At 42.9% G+C, this 20,824-nt stretch overlaps 1 protein-coding gene across 6 annotated transcripts in view; it reads left to right on the plus strand.

Moving 5' to 3' along the window:
* Positions 1-20,824, plus strand: part of TLN2 (talin 2) — a 446,949-nt gene that overhangs the window by 106,375 nt on the left and 319,750 nt on the right. For 2 of the 6 annotated variants that reach the window (XM_073801111.1, XM_073801109.1), the window contains exon 1: positions 20,566-20,753. The exons of the other annotated variants lie outside the window; for them this stretch is intronic. The gene's annotated coding sequence lies outside the window, so the exon portion shown is untranslated. Of the gene's footprint in view, positions 1-20,565; positions 20,754-20,824 lie in introns of those variants that run through there. 6 annotated transcript variants of the gene reach the window in all.

A 20,824-nucleotide genomic window follows, 5' to 3' on the forward strand; every position in this document is an offset into this window, starting at 1 on the left:
AACAAAAACAAAAACAAAAATGGAAGGGGATGGTCTAATGCATGGATTGGAAGGCATCATCAGAGCTTTCCTCAGCTGCATGAAGCTTTACAGAATTAGGGGTCTACTCCCCCAGACAAGGCTGTTTACTTCCTTATTTTCTTTTAAAAACAAGCCCTGTTTTTCCTGGAAGACATTGTAGTTTGAATTTTCTAAATGGACAGCTTTTCTTAAGTGCTTTTAGAACATGGAGTTGCCAAAAACAAATGCTAGGATTCCTGGCTTCCTCTTCAGGGGACATAAATGGAGTTTTTAGGCTTTGAAGTTTCTGAGGAAGGTTGTCTTTGTGACATAATGGGAAAAGCAGTGGGTAAGGGGTCAGCCAAGATGGCAAGCCTGTGTCACCGACTGGTGCCTGACCTTGGACGAGTCACTCCAGGCTCTGGGCATTAGGTTCATTGCCAGGAACACTGGGCCTGTGATGGCTGGGCTCTCCTGAAATGATGAATGTCAGAAAGGAATCCACTGCACTCTTTACACTAAAGTTCGTTATCACAACTCTATTGATCCGTAAAGACTCATGTTGTGTCATCTGTTGCTTGGCTTCCAGCTCAGCTGGAGGACAAGTGAGAGGGCTGTGATCAACGGCCCTGGATCCAGGTTTGGAGATGGAATTTGGAAACAGGAACACATAGGCAGGCTGTGAGAACTGCCACTTGAAAAATTGCAAGTCAGCGTGAAATATAAAGGCTGGGTGATAAATGGTCTTGGACTCTGCTTTCATGTCACCTCTGTCTCCCTTCCTTATTCTTGGATTCCTGGTAACAACTCTGAAGCTAATCCTTTCATTTTAGGTATCATAAAGCCTAGAGATGGGTTGGAGGAAAACAATTTTGTAAAGCCTGGAAGGTTTTTACTTTATAGCTCTGTGTGCTGTGCTGTCAAATACTACTCTATTAGCAGCCCGCGCTTCCAAGGCCAAGTGCTTTATATACGTCATGGCCTGGCCACGCTTATCCATATTGCCTGGATTTACGTGGCCGGTTTTTGAGCTACAAGAGAGTAAACACACTCCCTCGATAGCCATTTAACATGTCTCATTTATTTCTTTTTTTAATTTCAGAAGTAATGTGTTTACTGTAGATAATCTGTGAGATGTGGAAAAATACAGAGCATAAAAATCACCCACTCAAGAGTGAAACAAATGGGCTGACCCTCCTCAGAATTGACCCTGAATTCTGTGTCTGAGGTGCTAAGATCTGAACTAATGATCCCCAGGCCCCTGGGATCAACAAGGACTTACTTAACCCATATCTTGGTGTGGTTTGTATTTATCCTACTCTGAGCTTGAATCCTCCACTTACTGCAACTTTTAGCACTGACTTGTCTACTTAACCCAAATGTGCTTTTATACATTGAGAGACTTCTTAAGTGATTAGTGGATTTATTCACTGGCACCAGCTTCTAAAGCTTCTCAGGCAAGCAATTTTTTTTTTTCCCCCTGTGGAGTCAAAAGGAAATCAGAGTGCCCGCCTTCCTCCTTAGCTTTTCCCTTCTTGGAAATTCCCAGGCATCCTGGTGGCCATGCGTGTGCCCTTGGCTGTGCTCTGTGGAGCTTCCATTGTATGCTCTGCCTGTTTCTTCTCCTGGCTGTTTTCCAGCTGAGGCCTTTCTAGAAGGATTTTTTCTTGCTCTGAATTTCTTTTCACCTTTTATTGGTTCCTTCTCCTCTATACTGTGAGCTTGTCTGAGGACAAGGAAGGGAAGGAAACCTCACTTAGCTTCTAGGAGCAGGTGGCCGTCTTGTAGCGGGGCTCACACTACTTCCCCAGTTGTTCTCTCTTGACAAACCTCCCTTTAATTCTTAGTTTTCAGCAAGCTGTACAGTATCCAAGACTCTAGAATCTGAATTGGGGAAAAGAGTACCTGGGTTTCAGTTCGACATCTGCCTGTTTTTTGATAATTGCATTTTTGAGCCTTTATTCATCCATCAATATAACTCATTGTGTGTAAAGCTCGTGAAGAAACTGTGTAGAGTTGTAAATTTACAGAGATTTTCTGTTTTCCAACTGTTCTTTCTTTCCTGGCACACAAGGTAGTAGCCCTAGGTTTTATGTTTTTGCGTAACTCTGATGGACCCTCAATTAAACAGAAATGGATACCATGTTTACAGATTGGAAGACTTAACCTTAAGATATTCCCTCCCCAAACTGACCTAAAGGTTCAATGCAATCTCAGTCAAAATCCCAGAAGGTTTTTTTTTTTTAAACAATTTTAAGACATCAACAAACGGATTGTAAAATTTACATGGAAATACAAAGGCCTCGGAGTAGCCAAAATAACTGGGGTGGGGGGAACATAGCTGGAGGGCTTAACACCATGTAATTTAAAGGTTTAGTATAAAATAGCATAAATAAAAGACCTTGTGGCATCCTGTAAGGCAAGACATACTTGATCCCTGGAGCAGGCTAGAGAGTCAAGAAACAGACCACAAATCAGTGGTCAACCGAGGGACTTCCCTGGTGGCGCAGTGGTTAAGAATCCGCCTGCCAATGCAGGAGACATTGATTGGAGCCCTGGTCTGGGAAGATCCCACATGCTGCAGAGCAACTAAGCCCGTGCGCCACAACTACTGAGCCGGTGCTCTAGAACCCACGAGCCACAACTACTGAGCCCATGTGCCCCAACTACTGAAGTCTGTGTGCCTAGAGCCTGTGCTCCATAACAAGAGAAGCCACCATAATGAGAACTCCATGCACTGCAATGAAGAGTAGCCCCCGCTCACCGCAGCTAGAGAAAAGCCTGTGCCCAGCAACGAAGACCCAACGCAGCCAAAAATAAAATAATAAGTAAAAAAAAAAAAAAAAAGCCAACAGATTTTCACCAGAGAGGCAAACTAATTCAATGGAGAATGAATTGGCTTTACAACTAGTCATGCTAGAACAATTGGGTATCCATATGGAAAAAAGGGAACCTGGATTCTTAGGCTATACCATGTTTAAAAAAAAAAAAAAAGAACTCAAGATAGATCATAGACTTAGAGAGCTCTGATTGCTCATTTAGATAGACTCTAATAGTTGATTTTTTTTTTCTGTAATCAGAGGATTACATTTTATTGTAATCATGTAATCATAAGGGAGAAGTGTGCTAAATGCTGAGAAAGTAACAGAGGAAGAAGTTTTTTTTTCTTGATTCTGGACCGTTCTTAACACTGCCCTCTTTTTGTTGGGTAGTAACATAAGCAAAAAGCAAAACCCCAAAGTCATGTTTCTTGGTGGTACCTTCAGAGAGTAGATTTTGGTTCTCCTATCGTCGTCCTCTTCCTCTTATTTTGCAAGTGAATCTCACTTTAGCTTATGCACAGTGCTCAGGAAAAGTTGTCTTAAATCTGGCTTACGTTCATTTAAACAAACCTATTTTAAAATATACTAGGAAATCCTGACATTTAAATAATCCTGTGGCGTCATGTCAGTAGCAAGGACTCCTTCTGTTTAGCCAGCGTTCTTCCGGCAGTTCTGTCCTGGGGTTCCGCCCACTGGAGTCCACCTGCCCTCTAACTGGGGTCTGGGGGTGGGGAGCACAGCTGGTGGGCGGGTCCTCACTCAGCTCTCTAATTTCTCTGGTGGCCCCAGGCTGGAACGCTTCCTGGACTTCTCCCAACCACAGTGTCGGCTCTGTCTTCTTGTGGGCTCAAATGTTAGATGTTAGGTGAAACTTCAGTTCGGTCCCTGCCCCATGCTGGGTTAAGGACTGCTTTGTGGCATCGGTAAGAAAGCAAAGTAAGGAATTCATGACTGATGTGAGGAAGGGTGGAAAAAGTTCTCCCTGCACCCCACTTGCCAACCTGTGATGTACAGTGTGGTGTCTTGTCTGCCTCTGTGGAGGGGAGAAATCTGCCCCCTTAGGCATCCTGAACTTGGTCCTTAGGTTAACCCAAGGTCATTGAATGCTTTGAAGCTAATGACATGATGGCTAAGCCAGTGACAGATATAGGGCCATTTTTTATTTTTTTCTTTTTATTGAACAAATATTTAGAGAGCTTTTACTTTTCGGCATTGTTCTAGGTGGGGGGAATTCTGTGTTGAACAAGACTCATAAAGATCCGGCCTTAATGGGGCTGACATTCTAGTTCCTGGGGTAAAGGCTTCCTGGTGCATTCTCCCTTGTCAATTTCTTGAAGCGCTCAGCTCAAATCCAGCCAACCATGATCTCCCTAAGAGGAAGGGACTTCTCTGTCCTCTGAAATCATTTGTGTATGTTGCCGGGTCTAAGAGTGTGGCATTTGTTACGGCACATCATGTCGTGGCAGTTTCTGGAAGAGCTGAGGCTACCCTCCGGAAAACTGGACCATGTCATACCTCTTTTAAGTGTGGTGGGAGGAGAAGAATGAGGAAGACTCTCCAGGGGTGCCTTCTAGGTAGGGAATGTTCAGCACATATTGGTTGAGCAAGTTCATATCTGCATGGGCTAATCACACGGGTCATACTACAAACATGTGATCGGAATCCAAATCTTCAGATGACCTTTTTGAACTCTGAGGAACTCTACTGAATCTAGGTGAGAGCCCTCCTGCCAGGAGAACTTTTAGTTTGTTTCTGGAGCTTTCTTAATAGGAAAGCTCTCCCAAAGGTTGGGGGAGTCTTAAATTGGCAGTGCATTTGAAACAAGTGACATTGTGTTGTGACCTTTCCCTGGGGTCTTGCATACTTTGATGTGGCAGAAGCAGGCATTGCTCGGTAGTTATAAATAACTATGCAACTGGAGAGTTATGCTCTAGGGCCCCAAGTTAAAACAGCTGATTCCACTTGTAGAGCCAGAAAAACATCTTTTTGAAATCATGTGTGAGTAGAATAGCATTCAGACAGGATATTAATCTTCCTAGAAATTATACCAGGAAAGCAGAATGCTTCCTTTGAACCCCACACTACCATCCCCTTCACTTCCCCCTGGTTTTGTTTTGTTTTGTTTTGTTTTTGGCTTGTGTATTTGTTTGTCCATGTAGCATATGTGAAATGAATGAACCACAGATTATTTTTTTTGTATTTATTGGTGATAAACATCTTCACTACTCTTTAGCTTAAAAACACTTGCTGAGCTGTGCTTAAGTAACTTAAGGGTCAGCAGGGGCCTTAAAACCATTTAATCTTGTGTGTCCTAAAGAACTGACCCACGAATCGTTCTAAGTCAACAGGAGAAAAAAATAATAAAGATACTTTCTATTAAGATAAGTTTATTCAAAGAACTACCATTTTTTGAAAGAATATCCTTCCTACTTTTTAGGTTTTAAAATAGCTGTTTTTAATGAAATGATGGTTTGAGGTTGTTTTCTCAAGGGGAGGACCTTGAAGACAAAGCTATCAATCAGTCTAGTTTGGGAAGGGGTGGGGATTTGCTGCTGTAGGCTACCAAAGTTTGGTAACCACTCATGTAGTTGACACCCCATTTGATGCTTGAGTTCTCCTCCTCCTATTGCCAAGTCCCCATCCAGTAGGGGTGTCTGCACTGGGAGCCCCCTGCTCCACGGCTGGTCCTCCTTTCGGCAGCTGTGGCTAGGGTGGGAGAATTGTTGTTCTGTGGACCTTCTGTAATCATAACCCAGGAAAATGCCTGGGAGACAGAGCACAGGTGGGTGGGGAAATGCAGGGTGGGCTTTGGGTGGATGGTTTGATGATTGCTGTGGCCAAAGCAGAAATACCCATGAGCCTGAGTTAGTGCCACGAGTTAATTGCGTGGTAATTAAATGCTAACATGGTTGATCAGAGGAACTGTGTAATTGAGGCATAATAAAATGTGGCATGCTTAGTAAGCAGTTGAGTTGTCTTCCCAAGGATGTAGCTAGCACCAGTCAGGAGAAGCACAGATGTCTTTAACAAGCTGGTTTTTGCACTGTTCTGCCCCTTTATCTTCTAAGGAAGATAGATAAGGTGTTTCTCTAAAGAAAGAGCTCAATTCCCTATCATCCATAACTGAAATAATCTTTATAGTACTTTGTTTTTGACATGCAGAATGTTTACTTGTTATCCTTAGTGAAATTTCAAGGTTTTCTTTTTATTTTGGCTGTAGATTTTTGGACTTTTTTTTTTCCCACTTCTTATTAGGGAATCAGTAAGACTCCATGTAAATTCTTTATACTGGCTCTCTGAGTAAGCCTTAACTAGTACATTTGATCGAGATAAATAAATATACTATTTAATCATGGTGGTAACATTAAATACAGTATATAATATTTCCTTCTAGATGAATGAATATTTAAGTCCTATAGGTGGTCATTGAAGTAAATTTTTTTTTTTTTTTTTGAAGATGTGGGCAATTTGAAGTAAAAGTGACCAAACTGGTATTGAGTTGAAAAGAAATTTAGGAAATAAGTTATTTTTAATACATTTTAACTTCGTTTTTTTTTTTTTTAAATATTTATTTATTTTATTTTTTGGCTGCATTGGTTCTTGGTTGTGGCACGCGGGCTCTTCATTGTGGCATGTGGGATCTTTCATTGCAGCACCCGGACTTCTTTCTAGTTGTGGCACGCGGGCTCAGTAGTTGTGGCATGTGGGCTTAGTTGCCCTGCGGCATGTGGGATCTTAGTTCCCCGGCCAGGGATCGAACCTGGGTCCCCTGCATTGGAAGGTGGATTCTTAACCACTGGACACCGGGGAAGTCCCTAATACATTTTAACTTTGGACAGATGATAAAAATTTTATAACTTAGTTTACTTTCTTAAATTTCCCTTGAAAATGTGGGTCCAAGCTTTGAGGACGAATTTTTTAGTTAGTGCAAAATTATTTTAGGCTTATGTTTTCCTTGTTAGATTATTTTCTGTGATACTTTTAGCCCAGTGAAGGTCTGTATATAGCCATTGTTTTCCCCTTCCTTCTATGAATAGAATATTCTATTACTTCTAATCACTATTCTCTACTTTAGTACTCTTGCACGTACATGTGATGGTAAGAGTGAACACTTTTTTTCTTTCTTGAAGTATAGTTGATTTACAGTGTCGTGTTGTTGTATTTCAGGTGTACAGCAAAGTGGTTGTTATTATACACACACACATATAATTTTTCAGATTCTTTTCCATTATGGGTTACTACAGGATACCAAATATAGTTCCCTGTGCTACTCAGTAGGTCCTTGTTGTCTATCTGTTTTATATATAGTAGTGTGTACATGTTAATCCCAAACTCCTAATTTATCCTTACCCCCTTTCCCCTTTGGTAACCATAAGTTTGTTTTCTATGTCTATGAGTCTGTTTGTTTTGTAAATTCATTTGTATCATTTTTTTTGGATTCCACATATAAGTGATACCATATGATATTTGTCTTTCTCTGTCTGACTTACCTCACTTAGTATGATAGTCTCTAGGTTCATCCATATTGCTGCAAATAGCATTATTTCATTGTTTTTTATGCCTGAGTAGTATTCCATTGTATATATGTACCACGTCTTCTTTATCCATTCATCTGTTGATGGACACTTAGGTTGCTTCAGTGTCTCAGCTATTGTGAATAGTGTTGCTATGAACATTGGGGTGCATGTATATTTTTGAATTAGAGTTTTCGTCTTCCGGATATATGCCCAGGAGTGGGATTGCTGAATGATATGGTAGTTCTATTTTTAGTTTTTTAAGGAACCTCCGTACTGTTCTCCATAGTGGCTGTATCAATTTACATTCCCACCAACAGTGCAAGAGGGTTCCCTTTTCTCCACACCCTCTCCAGCATTTGTTATTTGTAGATTTTTATTTATTTATTTATTTATTTATTTGCGGTACGCGGGCCTCTCACTATTGCAGCCTCTCCCGTTGCGGAGCACAGGCTCCGGACGCGCAGGCTCAGCGGCCATGGCTCACGGGCCCAGCCGCTCCGCGGCATGTGGGATCCTCCCGAACCGGGGCACAAACCCCCGTCCCCTGCATCAGCAGGCGGACTCTCAACCACTGCGCCACCTGGGAAGTCCTATTTGTAGATTTTTTGATGATGCCCGAATGCTAACATTGAGCAGTGTGAGATGATACCTCATTGTAGTTTTTCTTTTTCAGTTTTATTTTTGGCTGTGTTGGGCGTTCGTTGCTGCGCGCGGGCTTTCTCTAGTTACGGGGAGCTGGGGCTGCTCTTCCTTGCAGTGCGCGGGCTTCTCATTGCGGTGGCTTCTTTTCTGGCAGAGCACAGGCTCTAGGTGCATAGGCTTCAGTAGTTGTGGCTCACGGGCTCTAGAGCGCAGGCTCAGTAGTTTTGGTGCACGGGGTTAGTTGCTCCGCGGCATGTGAAATCTTCCCGGACCAGGGCTTGAACCCATGTCTGCTGCATTGGCAGGCAGATTCTTAACTGCTGCACCACCAGGGAAGCCCCGCATTGTAGTTTTGATTTGCATTTCTCTAATAATTAACGATGAAGAGTGAACACTTTTGTGGATGGATTTACCATAAACGAGGCTCTAATATCAGCATTTTATTATATACTTTTATTTAGCCTTTCTAACAACCGTAGGGTGAAAATCCTGTTCTAATCTTCATTTTATAGATAAAGAAACTAAGCTATCGATCAGTTAAGTAACTTGCTTAGGATCCCATAACTACTTAGTGGTGGAGCCAGGATTTGAACCAAGGAGGTCTGGCTGTAGCACCTCTGATCTTAACCATTACCCTGTGCTTCCTGTCTGCATAAACTGGTCATGCTGACAGTGATGGCTTTGGCTTTGAGTGGGTCAGGATCTTGGAGTAGCTGCTTTATATGAATAGGCTTTTTTTTTTCCTGTAAGAATTTACTTTTTTTGGAAAAATGACTCGTGTATGTTAAAATCTCAGTTCAATAGTAGAGCCTATTTGTTTTAGCCAATTATGAGTAACAGCATTTGTTACATGTTATTTCATTGGTAACCTTCTATTTCTGTTACTTTATAAATTTCTAGCTTATAATAATCATAATAAAATACAGACATAACACTTGATATCTCAAACCTGAGTGAGCAAAATTCCGAGGGGGTCTTCTGATGGGATCTGGTTTCCAAAGAATGATTCAGCATTGGGATTCCACTTCTGACTCCACCATTGGGTGTGGAGTGTCCATCCCCAGTTGGATCCTTGGCACGTTTTGCCTGGAATACATGTGTTCTAAGACTGGCTCCATTTGGTCCTCTGAGCCCCACCCTGCTAACATCTCACTGGTCCCACAGAGCCAGGGAGGAAAGGGGTTTGGGGGAGCTTGTCAGTTCTTGGCCTTTCACATGCCTCCCTTCCCAGCAGGACCACTGACCGATCCGCTTGCCTTGGCCGCTGCCCACCTCCCTGCTCCCGAGAGAGAGAGAGAGAGAGAGAGAGAGAGAGAGAGAGAGAGAGAGAGAGAGACCGTATTGTCCTATTCTTTTTGGTGTTGTCACTGGCATTTTTTAAAAGCACTGTCCAAAGTGAGCTGGTAAGATATGGTTCCAGGGCCCCAAATGGCCCACTTTCAGTGTCCCTGCTCATGACAGGTCCTGCCAGCCCCTCAGTCAGCACTGGGGATCCACCAGAACACGCTGTCTTCCCAAGGACCTGGGGCAGTGTGTTCAGAGGCATTGGGCCTGTGGTATAGTGACCCAGAGGGTGGGGACACAGGAATACCGTTTGTTGACGATGGGGTTCTTGTCCTGGGTCAGAACTAGAGGCTGGTGAATCTGAGATTAATACAGTCTGGATGAACTTTTCACAGTTTGCCATGTTTCATACTCTTCTAGCCTCTTAATGTCTCTGCATGGTTTGGGTCTGTCATAGCAATGGAAAATTTTCATCTTTTAATGGTGAAATGCCTACCTTTCATGGAAAGAACATCATTTCTAGGGCCTTCTGGCTGAGTTTGCTGTGTCTCTTCTCCTTGAGGGGCTCATTTCTGGGCCTCTTGGTTCAGAAATGTCTCCTGGTCAAAAAAACCTTTTTTGTTTCCCACATCTAAGCTTTTCTTTATTCTTGATAACATTCTGATCCTAAGTACCATGGTAACTCTTTTGAAAAAGACCCCGTATGTGTCACAGAAACATAGTTTGCTGTATAGGCTTTTCATGACTAAACCAACCACTCTGTCTTCCCTATCAAGGTGTTTATTGGCATACTTCAGAAATAAGATGGTAATTGCTTAGAGACATGATTTTCCCTCTCAGATTTTATATTTTCTTTCTTCTAATAGGTGACTTTTGAAATTCTGTAATTGTATTAGCTTGGTAGACATTGAACTAACTATTGATAATTCTTGGCTATTGATAATTCCTCTTACATTAAGGTGACTAAAACAATTAGGGGATATTTGTTTATGTATGATTTATCTACAGTATCTTTGGGGCTTCCCTGGTGGTGCACTGGTTGAGAGTCCGCCTGCCGATGCAGGGGACACGGTTCGTGCCCTGGTCTGGGAAGATTCCCCCATGCCGCGGAGTGGCTGGGCCTGTGAGTCATGGCCGCTGAGCCTGTGCGTCCGGAGCCTGTGCTCCGCAAAGGGAGAGGCCACAACAGTGAGAGGCCCGCGTACCGCAAAAAAAAAAAAAAAAAAAAAAAATACAGTATCTCTGTTTCTTGGAAGGAGAAACCATGGTACAAAAATCTTCTATACTGCACTGCTGGTTTGGTTGAGCATGTTTGCAGGAGGGTACTCTGCAGGCGTACATTGCTGTTCTCTCCTGTTTGTATTCATAACAATATCTGTTTCCCATTCATCTAGCCTACAAAATTGAACACTCAATTTTTCTCAAATCATCCTCTTCCAGCCTTCATTTCAAGACCCTCTGTTATGGACTGAATGTGTTCTCCAAAAATTGATATGTTGAATCCTAACCCCCAATAGTGTTGGTGTTAGGAGGTGGGCCTTAGGGAGGTGATTAGATCGTAAGGGTGGAGCCCTCATGAATGGAATTGGTGCCCTTATAAAAGAGACCCCCCTGCTCCTGGGCTCCCTAGCTCCTCCCACTTTGTGAGGTCACAAGGAAGAAGTTGGCCTTCTATGAACCAGTATGTGGAGCCCTACCAGACAACCAAATCTGCTGATGCCTTGAACCTCCAGTCTCCAGAACTGTGAAAAACAAATATTTATGTGACTCAGTCTATAGCGTTTTTGTTATAGCAGCTTGAATAGACTGATATACCCTCTGACTCCTCACTCCCGAATGGATGACATGTAAAGGAGGTTGGCCGTCTGAGCCCTTCTCACGAGGGTGGCCTATGTCTTCCTATCTGTGCCTCATCTCCCCATACCACCTCCTGTGTAAAGTACCTCCTCCAGCCAAAGTACCCTTCTTTCTACTCTGTAGGTCCGTGTGCCTTCGCCATGTTTTTCCTTTGCTTGCTCCGCTTGTCCTCCTGTCACTAGGCACAGGTATTCACCTCGTTCCCCAAAGCCCAGCTGCAGTGATTCCTCCTTTGCAGAGCCTTTTCTGGTCCGCTTACTACCTGCCTGTGAGGCGGTATTTTCCTCATGTCCTTTTGTTGTGTACTTTTGCTGTGTCCTTTTGCTGCTCTGTTGTAAATGTTGGATTTCCTTTATCTTTGGAGAGACGGTGTCCTGTACCCTGGGGTCAGTGTGGGCAGTTGAGGGAGTACACCTGATAGCCATGTAGCCCTGGGTTCACTTCTTGCTTTTGCCCCTGAACTGTGTGCCCTTGGGCAAGTCATTTAACCTCCAGCTATCCCTCTGTGAAATGGCCCATCCTTCTTCCCCTGGAGGATGATTGTGAGAATGAAAGCTGAGATGGGACAGTCAGGTAAGAGGCCTAGCAGAGTGTCCTGCACACGGGAAGCATGTGGTCAATGCCATTTCCTTCCCCGGTCCTCAGTCCAAACAGGGTCTAGAAGCGGCTGTGCGTGAAATTGGTGCTCAGTAAATATTGACCGAATTGCAGGCCCTCCCAGAGCCTGTAGGGTATTTTGCAGCTGCAGAGCAAATTGGCATAAAAGCCTGTAGCCCAGTGTGTGGGAGCTGTGACCCCAGGCTCTATTTCACCGATTTCTGTCTTTACTAGAGACAGAGAATGTTCCGGATCTCTTACATCTTAACCTTTTCTCCCTCCAGCCCCCCTCATTGAAGCAAAAGAGAAAGATAGTTCCTTGTTAGGGAGCGGGCAGAAACCCCAGTGTTACCTTTGCTATAATTTGGAGGGCCTATCTGTCCACTTTCTTGCGTAGACTATGTGCACAGCACATGCTGTGACTTGCCCCTTTCCATCCAGTCACAAATCTCTTGAAGGCTACTAGCCTAGTATGCACACATCTCCAATTCTTTCTCAGTTCTCTTCAGTAATTAATTTCCCAGAGGTGCTCTTTTTCTTCCTTGAGAGCAAAACTTTTAAATAGACAATGAGTGAGGTTTTGCTTGCTTTCATTATGTCAGTAGTATGTTGAAAAAAATACCCACAAAACTTCCTCCAACGTGTCAGTGAAATATAATTGTTAAAAAGGTCAAATGTGATGCCTTTGAGAGAACTCCCCAGTCGTCTCCCTTTAAAAGTATGTATGATATGTTTGGAACAAAGTTTTATTGCAGCTTTTTTCTCTCAAAGGTCTTTCACGGCTTGTATTAGGCAGATGAGGTTGTTTTAATGAAGAGTGGTAATTAATTCAGAGTAGTCATTGGCATGTAAACATAATCTGACCTTCAAGTATGTTGGAGAAATGTTCGCAGTTCTGGGCACAGACATTTGACAGAGGGAAGAAGGCAGAAATTGTATGTCAGTTTGGTTCAAAACACGGGAATTACTTTTGTGGCAGGTTGTGATGATAATTCAAGAGTTACAGGCTTGGAGAGTTGTAAGCTGCCTTTAATGTCTCAGCTGCCCGGAAGTGAGTGTTCAACAGGTATTGTCACTAAATAACGGGCATGGCTCATGAGAAGGGTTAAATCAGTTTCTGTCTTTATCCCGTTGGCGTGCGGGGTTAACCAACTGGGGAAGCGGAATCTTTCACTGAAGGGAGTGAATAAGCAAGATGCATTTGGGAAACATTTTAGGGGGTGGAGCAGGTCTGGCGCAAAGGTAATAGACCTGGAATGTAAGAGCATGTGTGCCTTTGAACTCTCCACGTCTGTTTTTTCAAATGACGATGCTGGGTTAGCGAAGATCTAAGGCCCATTTGAATGCTGTGTTTACTTCTCTGATTTTTGTGATCTCCTATTTAATTCTATCTGGTAGGTGGCTGGCCGCAGTGACCCTCTCCCAATAAAATTTGGACCCCTGAAAAAAGGAAAAATATTGTGTCAGTTAGCTAATGCTGCTTTTAGCGCAGCATTGTGTGGGAGATTGATCTGTGTCATTGTTTGTATCGCAAGTTTGTTCATTTTTATTGCCATGTTGTAACGCGTTGTGTGTATATATACTATAATGTATCCATTTTACAGTCAGTGGAATCATTTCCAGACTTTGCCTGTGCAAGAGCCAGCGACTGTGGTCTTGTTTTCTGCTGCGCCTGCACACAAGAATTTAAGCTTTCTCTTTCCCCTTTTCTTTGAGATATGACTATTGCAGGGTCCTACTATTTGTCGAATTTCGTAAACTTTCTGATGAGTATTCTCACTTGAGGAAGGGATGCTTAGAAGGTTTGCAGGATTGTTACATAGAAGTGATCCTTAACTTTATCTGTGTAGACCTGCTACCAGTGACTAAGTGATTGGTGTTATAGAGAGAACTCTACGTGGTTTCTGGTTTATATTATCTTCACTTTAACTGCCCTGTATACATGTTTGTTTGTGTTTTCATATCAGACCCCCATGAATTCTTTTGGCAGTGGTGAGATCCTAAAGTATAAATAAATCCAGCAAACATACTTGGTGTTCCTCTTGTAGGCACTCTTTGCCTTCCCTTTGTGTTCGTTGGTCTTGCCCATACCAGCCAGGCTTGTGACATGTCGCTTTCTCACAGTGCCTCACTGAATCCCGCGCTGGTAAAGTCCTCATTCAACAAGCTCCTAAGTGGAGGTGGCAGCTCCAATATGACATGGCTGTGACAAAACTGCACTCACAACAAATCCCCAAACCGAAGACGTTGGAGGATGAGCCTCCACCTTAAGGATGCTCCAATCCAACCGACTCCTTCTATAGATAGAGATGTGGGTTTAGAGAGAGAGAGAGAGAGACGTGTCCATAGAGAACCCGTGTCTTTTTCTGCTGCTCACGTTGCAGCTTGTCTTAAACTATTACTGTTGATTGGCTGAAGGTAAGGCAGCATTGAAAGAGGGCTTGACGTGCTCACAATTTATTATTGGTCTTGGCCAATGAAAGCTTTCTAAAAAATGAGGTCCAGAATAATATGTGATTTTCTGTTCTCTCCTCTTGGCAAGTGACACCCAGCATCCTGCCCTCCTTGGTGTATATGCTTAGTGTTTTTATGTGGGTCATAGGTTTATTTTGGTCCGAAGCACATCACACTGACATCTAGTTAGTTGTGCTCCTCCACCTGAAGAATTCTAAATTTCACTCGAGATTGGTTTGGACTACAAATAAGACAAAATTTATGTGTCAGGTGAGGGAACGCGCTCACTGTATGGAGTTGTCAGTGACCTATAATTATCTCAAGTCCTTTGATTTCAACTTCGGATGCATGCTTGCTTTTAGACAGCTGCTTCAGCCTGGAAATTTCCCCCTCTCCCCGCCTTGTTTCATTTCTTTCCATGGCTGAAGGCCCAATGTCTGTCTGCCTTTGGTACCGTCACCCAGCCTCTGCCTGCCTGGCTTAATTTGTTGGAAGCTCTGGTAGGCAGGTGATCAGTCTTATCATTGCTTATTTGCCTTATGCTATGCAATCATTCTTAGTAGCTGTGCCTCCCTCATTAGGATGGTGGAAAGGTATTTTTGAGCTCTTTGTGGGAGATTTCAGGTAGGAGGTGAAGTGAGCAACTGTATGATAAAGAGGCAGAAAACTGTTTTGATAAACTTGGGTCTGAGTCTTCTTGCAATCACATAGATTGAATAGAGAGTTTCGTTTGGACCATCAAGTGATGGTATTGCTCTGTGATGCTGGAGACGGGAAGATAGTGGGAAGCCACTCTCTCCCTTTCTCCCCTTGGGAAGCTCCTCACTGGCCCTGTTTCATCGAAGATCAGTGATTAAGGGTGAATGAGCTGATGAGATTTCAGCGGAGGAGGCCGTCTCTGCAGTCAAGGATGGTGAGAGGTTATGTTCCCAGCTTGGAGTATTCTTAACCCTCCCTCTCCTCCTGTTCACTACCTCCAGTGTCCCTCCTTTCTGTGCCTGTGCCTTTCCTCTTGTCTGTCTGTCTGTCCCTCTTTACTGCTCCATAGGCCCACTCCTCTCCGTTTGTCCTGTTCTTTTTCTTCACACCCCAAGTTGCTGTGAATGGAAAATCACAGTAAAGTTTGAAATATTTGTTCTACTTGGACTAAAATGTGAGGTTTCATGTTTTTGTTTGGAAAATGGCTGAGTTAAATTGTTACAGAAACAAAGATACCCCGAGCAAAATTGCGCCTGGTTGTCTTTTTCAATTTGTTAGGGGTTGCGGTTATTTACCCCAGTCTCTCCTAAGGGCCCTGGAGAAAAAGGAGGTGGTAATTGCTGTTTTGTAATGAATCTGAATAGTTATTCCTTGCTCCAGCATTTTAATTTTGTGCCTGTTTTTTGCTTGTTTGTTTGTTTTGTTTTTTTAAGCAAAAGTAACTTTGTCATAGAGGTTGTTGGAGGACTCTACTTATGTTCTAATTAAAAAAAATAGTCACATATACTGTTAATATTGTTATAAGAGAATTAGGAGCTTTGTGTCTTACCGCATTACCCGTTCTGAAAACAAACATGTTAACTCTTATATGAAACATACTGATTTGATGTACAGTGGTTTACTGGACTTCTTGAGGAAACATTTCCTCCCTCTCTTTGTTAATGAAACAGTTATGGGAGACTCTATAGCCCTGTCCTAGCTTTCCTACTTACTTATTCCATATCCCTGCACATATTACTTCCACTACTTAAAGCTCAGTTTTCTCATCTGAAAAATGGGAGTGATGGTTTTTCCCATCCGTAAGGTTGCTGTGTAGAGTGAGAGTGTATATCAAGCACTTACTTCGGGCCCAGCACATGGTGAGGACTCAGCAGATATTGGCTCGCAGCACTCCTTTGCCGTTGCTTGGCTCCTTCCTGCCTCAAGCACCAGGGCTTGGGGAGGTAGGGAGAGCATAGTGTCTGAAGACAAACTCTAGTTCAGAGTTTAGGTCACTGGTGTATGATGTAAGGTAACATTTTAAACATGGCTGAACCTCAGGTACTTCAACTGAAAATTAAATTCCTATCTCCTCATCAGTGTTTCGAGGACAATGTAAATTGATGATGATGGCTTATTAAATAAGCTTAGCCTTGGAGTGGGATAATGCATGGAAAAGTATGGTACACAGTAGAGAGCTACTGTTAGTGTGGGCTTTTGAGCGTAGGATGGAAGCATAATGCTGAAGGAATAGATAATAATATTAAAGATTTATTGAGCACTTACATGTCCCACGCAGAGTTCGAAGTGTGGTTAGAAGTATTAACTCATTTTGTAAGCTTCCTAACAATGCTGAGGTAGTTACTACTGTTTCCACATTACAGTAAATGGTTAAGTGTCTTGGCCAAGGTCATAGAGCTATAAGTGGCAGAGCTGGGTGAACTCGGTCTGCAGGCTCCAGAGCCCACAGTATGGACCACAGAGCTGGGGCTTTTAAGCCAGGTGAACCCTTCCCTGACTGTATTTTTTTTTTTAATTAAGTTTCATTGGAGTATGGTTGCTTTACAATGTTGTGTTAGCCTCCACTGCATAACAAAATGAATCAGCCATACACATATCCCCTCCCTTTTGGGCTTCCCTCCCATTTAGGTTACCAGAGTGCATTAGGTAGAGTTCCCTGTGCCATACAGTATGTTCCCATCAGTTGTCTTATTTTATACGTAGTATCAATAATGTGTATGTGTCAATCCCAGTCTCCCAGTTCCTCCCACCCCACCCCTTTCCCCCTTGGTATCCATACATATGTTCTCTACGTCTGTGTGTCTATTTCTGCTTCGCATATAAGATCATCTGTACCATTTTTCTAGATTCCACATATATGCATTATTATACGATATTTGCTTTTCTCTTTCTGACTTACTTCACTCTGTATGACACTCTCTAGATCCATCCACATCTCTACAAATGACCCAATTTCATTCCTTTTTATGGCTGAGTAATACTGCAGTGTGTATATATATGTACCACCTTTAACCATTCCTCTGTTGATGGACATTTAGGTTGCTTCCGTGTCATGGCTATTGTAAATAGTGCTGCTATGAACATTGGGGTGCATGTGTCTTTTTGAATATGGTTTTCTCAGGGTATATGCCCAGTAGTAGGATTGCTGGGTCGTATGGTAGTTCTATTTTCAGTTTTTTAAGGAACCTCCGTACTGTTTTCCATAGTGGCTGTATCAATTTACATTCCCACCAACAGTGTATGAGAGTTCCCTTTTCTCCACACCCTCTCCAGCATTTATTGTTTGTAGCTGACTGTATTTTTTATATAAAAGGTAGTCATTACCTAAACTGTCAGGGATGCTGGCCCAGCATCCTTGAGTGAGGGTAAAGTATTTCTCACTTAGTTGGTAAATATCTCCTAAATATTCATAGGGATCAAGTCAATAAAGTCTTGTCTGGGCAAGGTTGATTTTTCCCCCCCCCATTACTTCTTACACCCTTACTTAAAGCTGCATCCCTAGTGGCTCATAAATGAGACACTGAGGGACTTTGCTTCCTGTGCATTTTCAGTATGAATCATTAGCAGGAGATGATGATAGCATATTAAATATACTTAACCTTGGAAGTTCTGCCTCTTTGCAAAATGGAAAATTGGGAATTGATGACTCCAGTATTCTCCTACCTCCAGAAGCTGATGCAGGGTGTGCCAGCCGCTAGAATCAGGCCAGGAGGCAAAAGGGATGGAAAAAGAGGGAAGTGTGTCTTATCAGTGGTATAGAAGGAGTATAATTTGTGGCAGCTAATTTCTGTTTGGATGAAGACTATAAAATTGGCTGCACAATTCTCAACAAAGCGTAGTCTCTGGAAAGGGAGTGTGTTATATGCATGTGAAATTGAAATTGTATTTCTAAGAAAATATTCCTGAAGTTTTTTTCTTCGTTTTTGTTTTTAAGTCATAGTGTCTATAAAAAGGAAAATGAGTCAGGAACTGAGGAATATAATGCCATCTTTCTTTCTAAAGATTTCTCTGAAGTCTTTATCACTGTAGAGTTGTATGCTCCCAAATTTGTGTTTATTAATTGTTGCTTCTGAGGAGAAATGATACATGCCTATCTCCCTGCTGTTTGGAAGAACCTGAAATTTGACCCTGATGTGGAAGATACAGGAACCAAGTAATGTTTACATGTGCAGAAGTGTATGTACATACGCAGGCACACAAGCTTCCTGAAGTGGCTGAACAGATAACCCTCATAGTTTCCATCTTGAATGCACAGGAAATACAGAACTGTGAGTAGCTTTTATTTCTTACCACCACTCTCCGCCCAGCCCTGATGGCAGTAGAACAATAAATCAAAGTCTTCTTTCTTTTAAAACAGAAATTGTAGCCACAGTGCAGGGACCGAGGAGGTGGATGGAAAGATGACCATATATGTTGTTAAGTGGGAAAAGGAACAACAAATCGCAGATTTAAGAGGTTCAGTATGCAGTTAATAGTAAGACTGTATGGATCTAGCAATTTTAGAAGTTGTGTTTATTAGCAGGATTGGGGGATGTGGTCTGGGCAAATAACCTGCCATTCTGAGCCTGTCTCCTTGTCCATAAAGTGGGTTAGAAATACTCACCTCATAAGGAAGTTACAAAGGTAAAAGCCAAATGGTACAAGGTGGAGAGTTAGAATCGAACCTGGAATACAGCAAGTGTTCAGTTATCGGTAGTTTTCATTGGCATGGAAAATGCTTGGAGTAATGTTTGTCAAACTGTACCCTGGGGTTATTTTGTTGGAGGGTGGGGAACGGGGATGGAATGAAATTTGAATTTGTTTTACCAGCATGTTATCCCTTTGTTAGCTGGAAAATCAAAGCAGAAAGTTTTAAAAAAAATCTGAGGGAGATTGATTTATAAAGTCATCTCTGTGATGGCTGTCTTTTCACTTGCCCTAGGTTGTTTTGCTAGAGAACTTTTAATTTAGTACGTAGTTGTCTGGTTTTTGAGAGGAGTGTGTATGTTTAATTCCTTCCATACTTAGTCCTTGCCAGACTGAAGGGTTAAATTAGAGGCTCTTTCCCTGTGACTTGCATGGAAAGAGGGAGAGAATATCCCACTTAAAGCCCTTACCTCCATCTTTTTCCTTAAACTATCATTCCTCATGTAGATTGATAGTGAAGTGTGTCTGGTCCTTTGAATTCCGGGCCAGAGATGCTAAATTAGCACGCCCAAAGCTTGAAGGGAGAGGTGATCATATGTAGTTTTTGGTTGCACGGAAGATCACATCCCACTCATCTCTCTTCCGTCTCTGAGTTTATCATGTCTCTGCAGTGGCTTTGAGGAAAGCAAAGGATGGCTGATGTGGAATGTGGGGGGCCCTGGAGTCGGATTAGCAGGGCCACACTTGTGGATGTGTGAATTGAGTGGTTGACACTGGTTTGACAAATAGTGGTATGACTCTCAAGGAGAAAAGAAAGCAGGACGTGTAAGTGACTGACAGTATCTCCCTCTGTTTTAGAGGAAACATATCAAGAAAGAAGAGAATCTGTTAGTAAATCCTGTTGAATTTTTTCTGTTCCTGGGTTTGACACACTGTGCAGTCGGTTGGTTTCTACTTTTCGAGGGGTTGGTTTCTTAGTAAGCTTCTTTTAGGCTGCGCTGGTCTGCTTATCAAGGTCTCGTGAGTGTGACTCTGAGGTTGTCAAGGTGCTGCCCTGCTAGTGTGTGGGCAGGTCTGTGCTGGCTCCCCCAGCAGCGGGATTGAACGCCCTCCTGCACACCCCAAGGGCTTTCTGCAGTTACCTGTTGCTAATGAACCTGGAGGTAAAAACCTTTCCTCAGGAGTTGTTTTCCAGCGGCAGTGGTTATGTTGTTATGTTTTAATTTTTTTTTATTTTAAAGCAAATCTCTGCCTTGCTAACCCCTGACTGAGGTTTTCTAAGAATGTTCTTCTGTTTGGCCACTTTGCTTGCTGGTTTGTTCTGCCTTTTTGTGGTATTTTCCCGCAGCTGACATTTTCAGGACAGAATGAGTCCCAAGTGTCAATTTCAGAGTTCAAAAGCCAGAGAAGAGAACTGCATCTTCTCCCCCTGATGCGCAGTTCACTTTGACTCTGGCAGAGGTTTGCTCACCCCGCTGGGGTGGTAGAATGTTGGAGAGGGTTTGGAAGCTGCTAATCGAATGAACGGTCTGCCCTGAAATTGTTTTCACACGTACTCCCCTACTCTCCACCTCCACCCAAAGTATACACATACATGCAATTCTGTGGATCCCGGGGCTGGAATTAAACCCTCACCCACAATCGACAGTTCAGATACTAATGCTTGCCTGCTTTGAATTTACCAAATGTTTCTTAGAACTAGAAGTTTATGAAGTACATAACTGTGCAGCTGTTTCAACAGAGCCTTCAAGCCAGCGGCAAGGGGAAATAAATCCCAGAGAGAACAAGCTAAACCGGGCAGTTGCAGTGAGGTTGGGGCCGGTGGCATGCCCAGCTGCCGTGTGACTTGACATTGTCAGTGAGGCATGGACTGGGTGGTGTTCTCCTGTACTTCCCCAACCGTGAAAGCCCTGGAATAAACCCTTGATACATCTGCCTCCTCCCGAACCCCATCCTGCAAGCTGATGGATAACAGGTCAGAGCGTTCTATTTCCTTACTACTTCCTAGCTGCATGATCTTAGGCAAGTCATAGACCGTTTTATTAG

Source organism: Tursiops truncatus, chromosome 2 (assembly GCF_011762595.2).
Source record: "Tursiops truncatus isolate mTurTru1 chromosome 2, mTurTru1.mat.Y, whole genome shotgun sequence".
NCBI lineage: Eukaryota > Metazoa > Chordata > Mammalia > Artiodactyla > Delphinidae > Tursiops > Tursiops truncatus.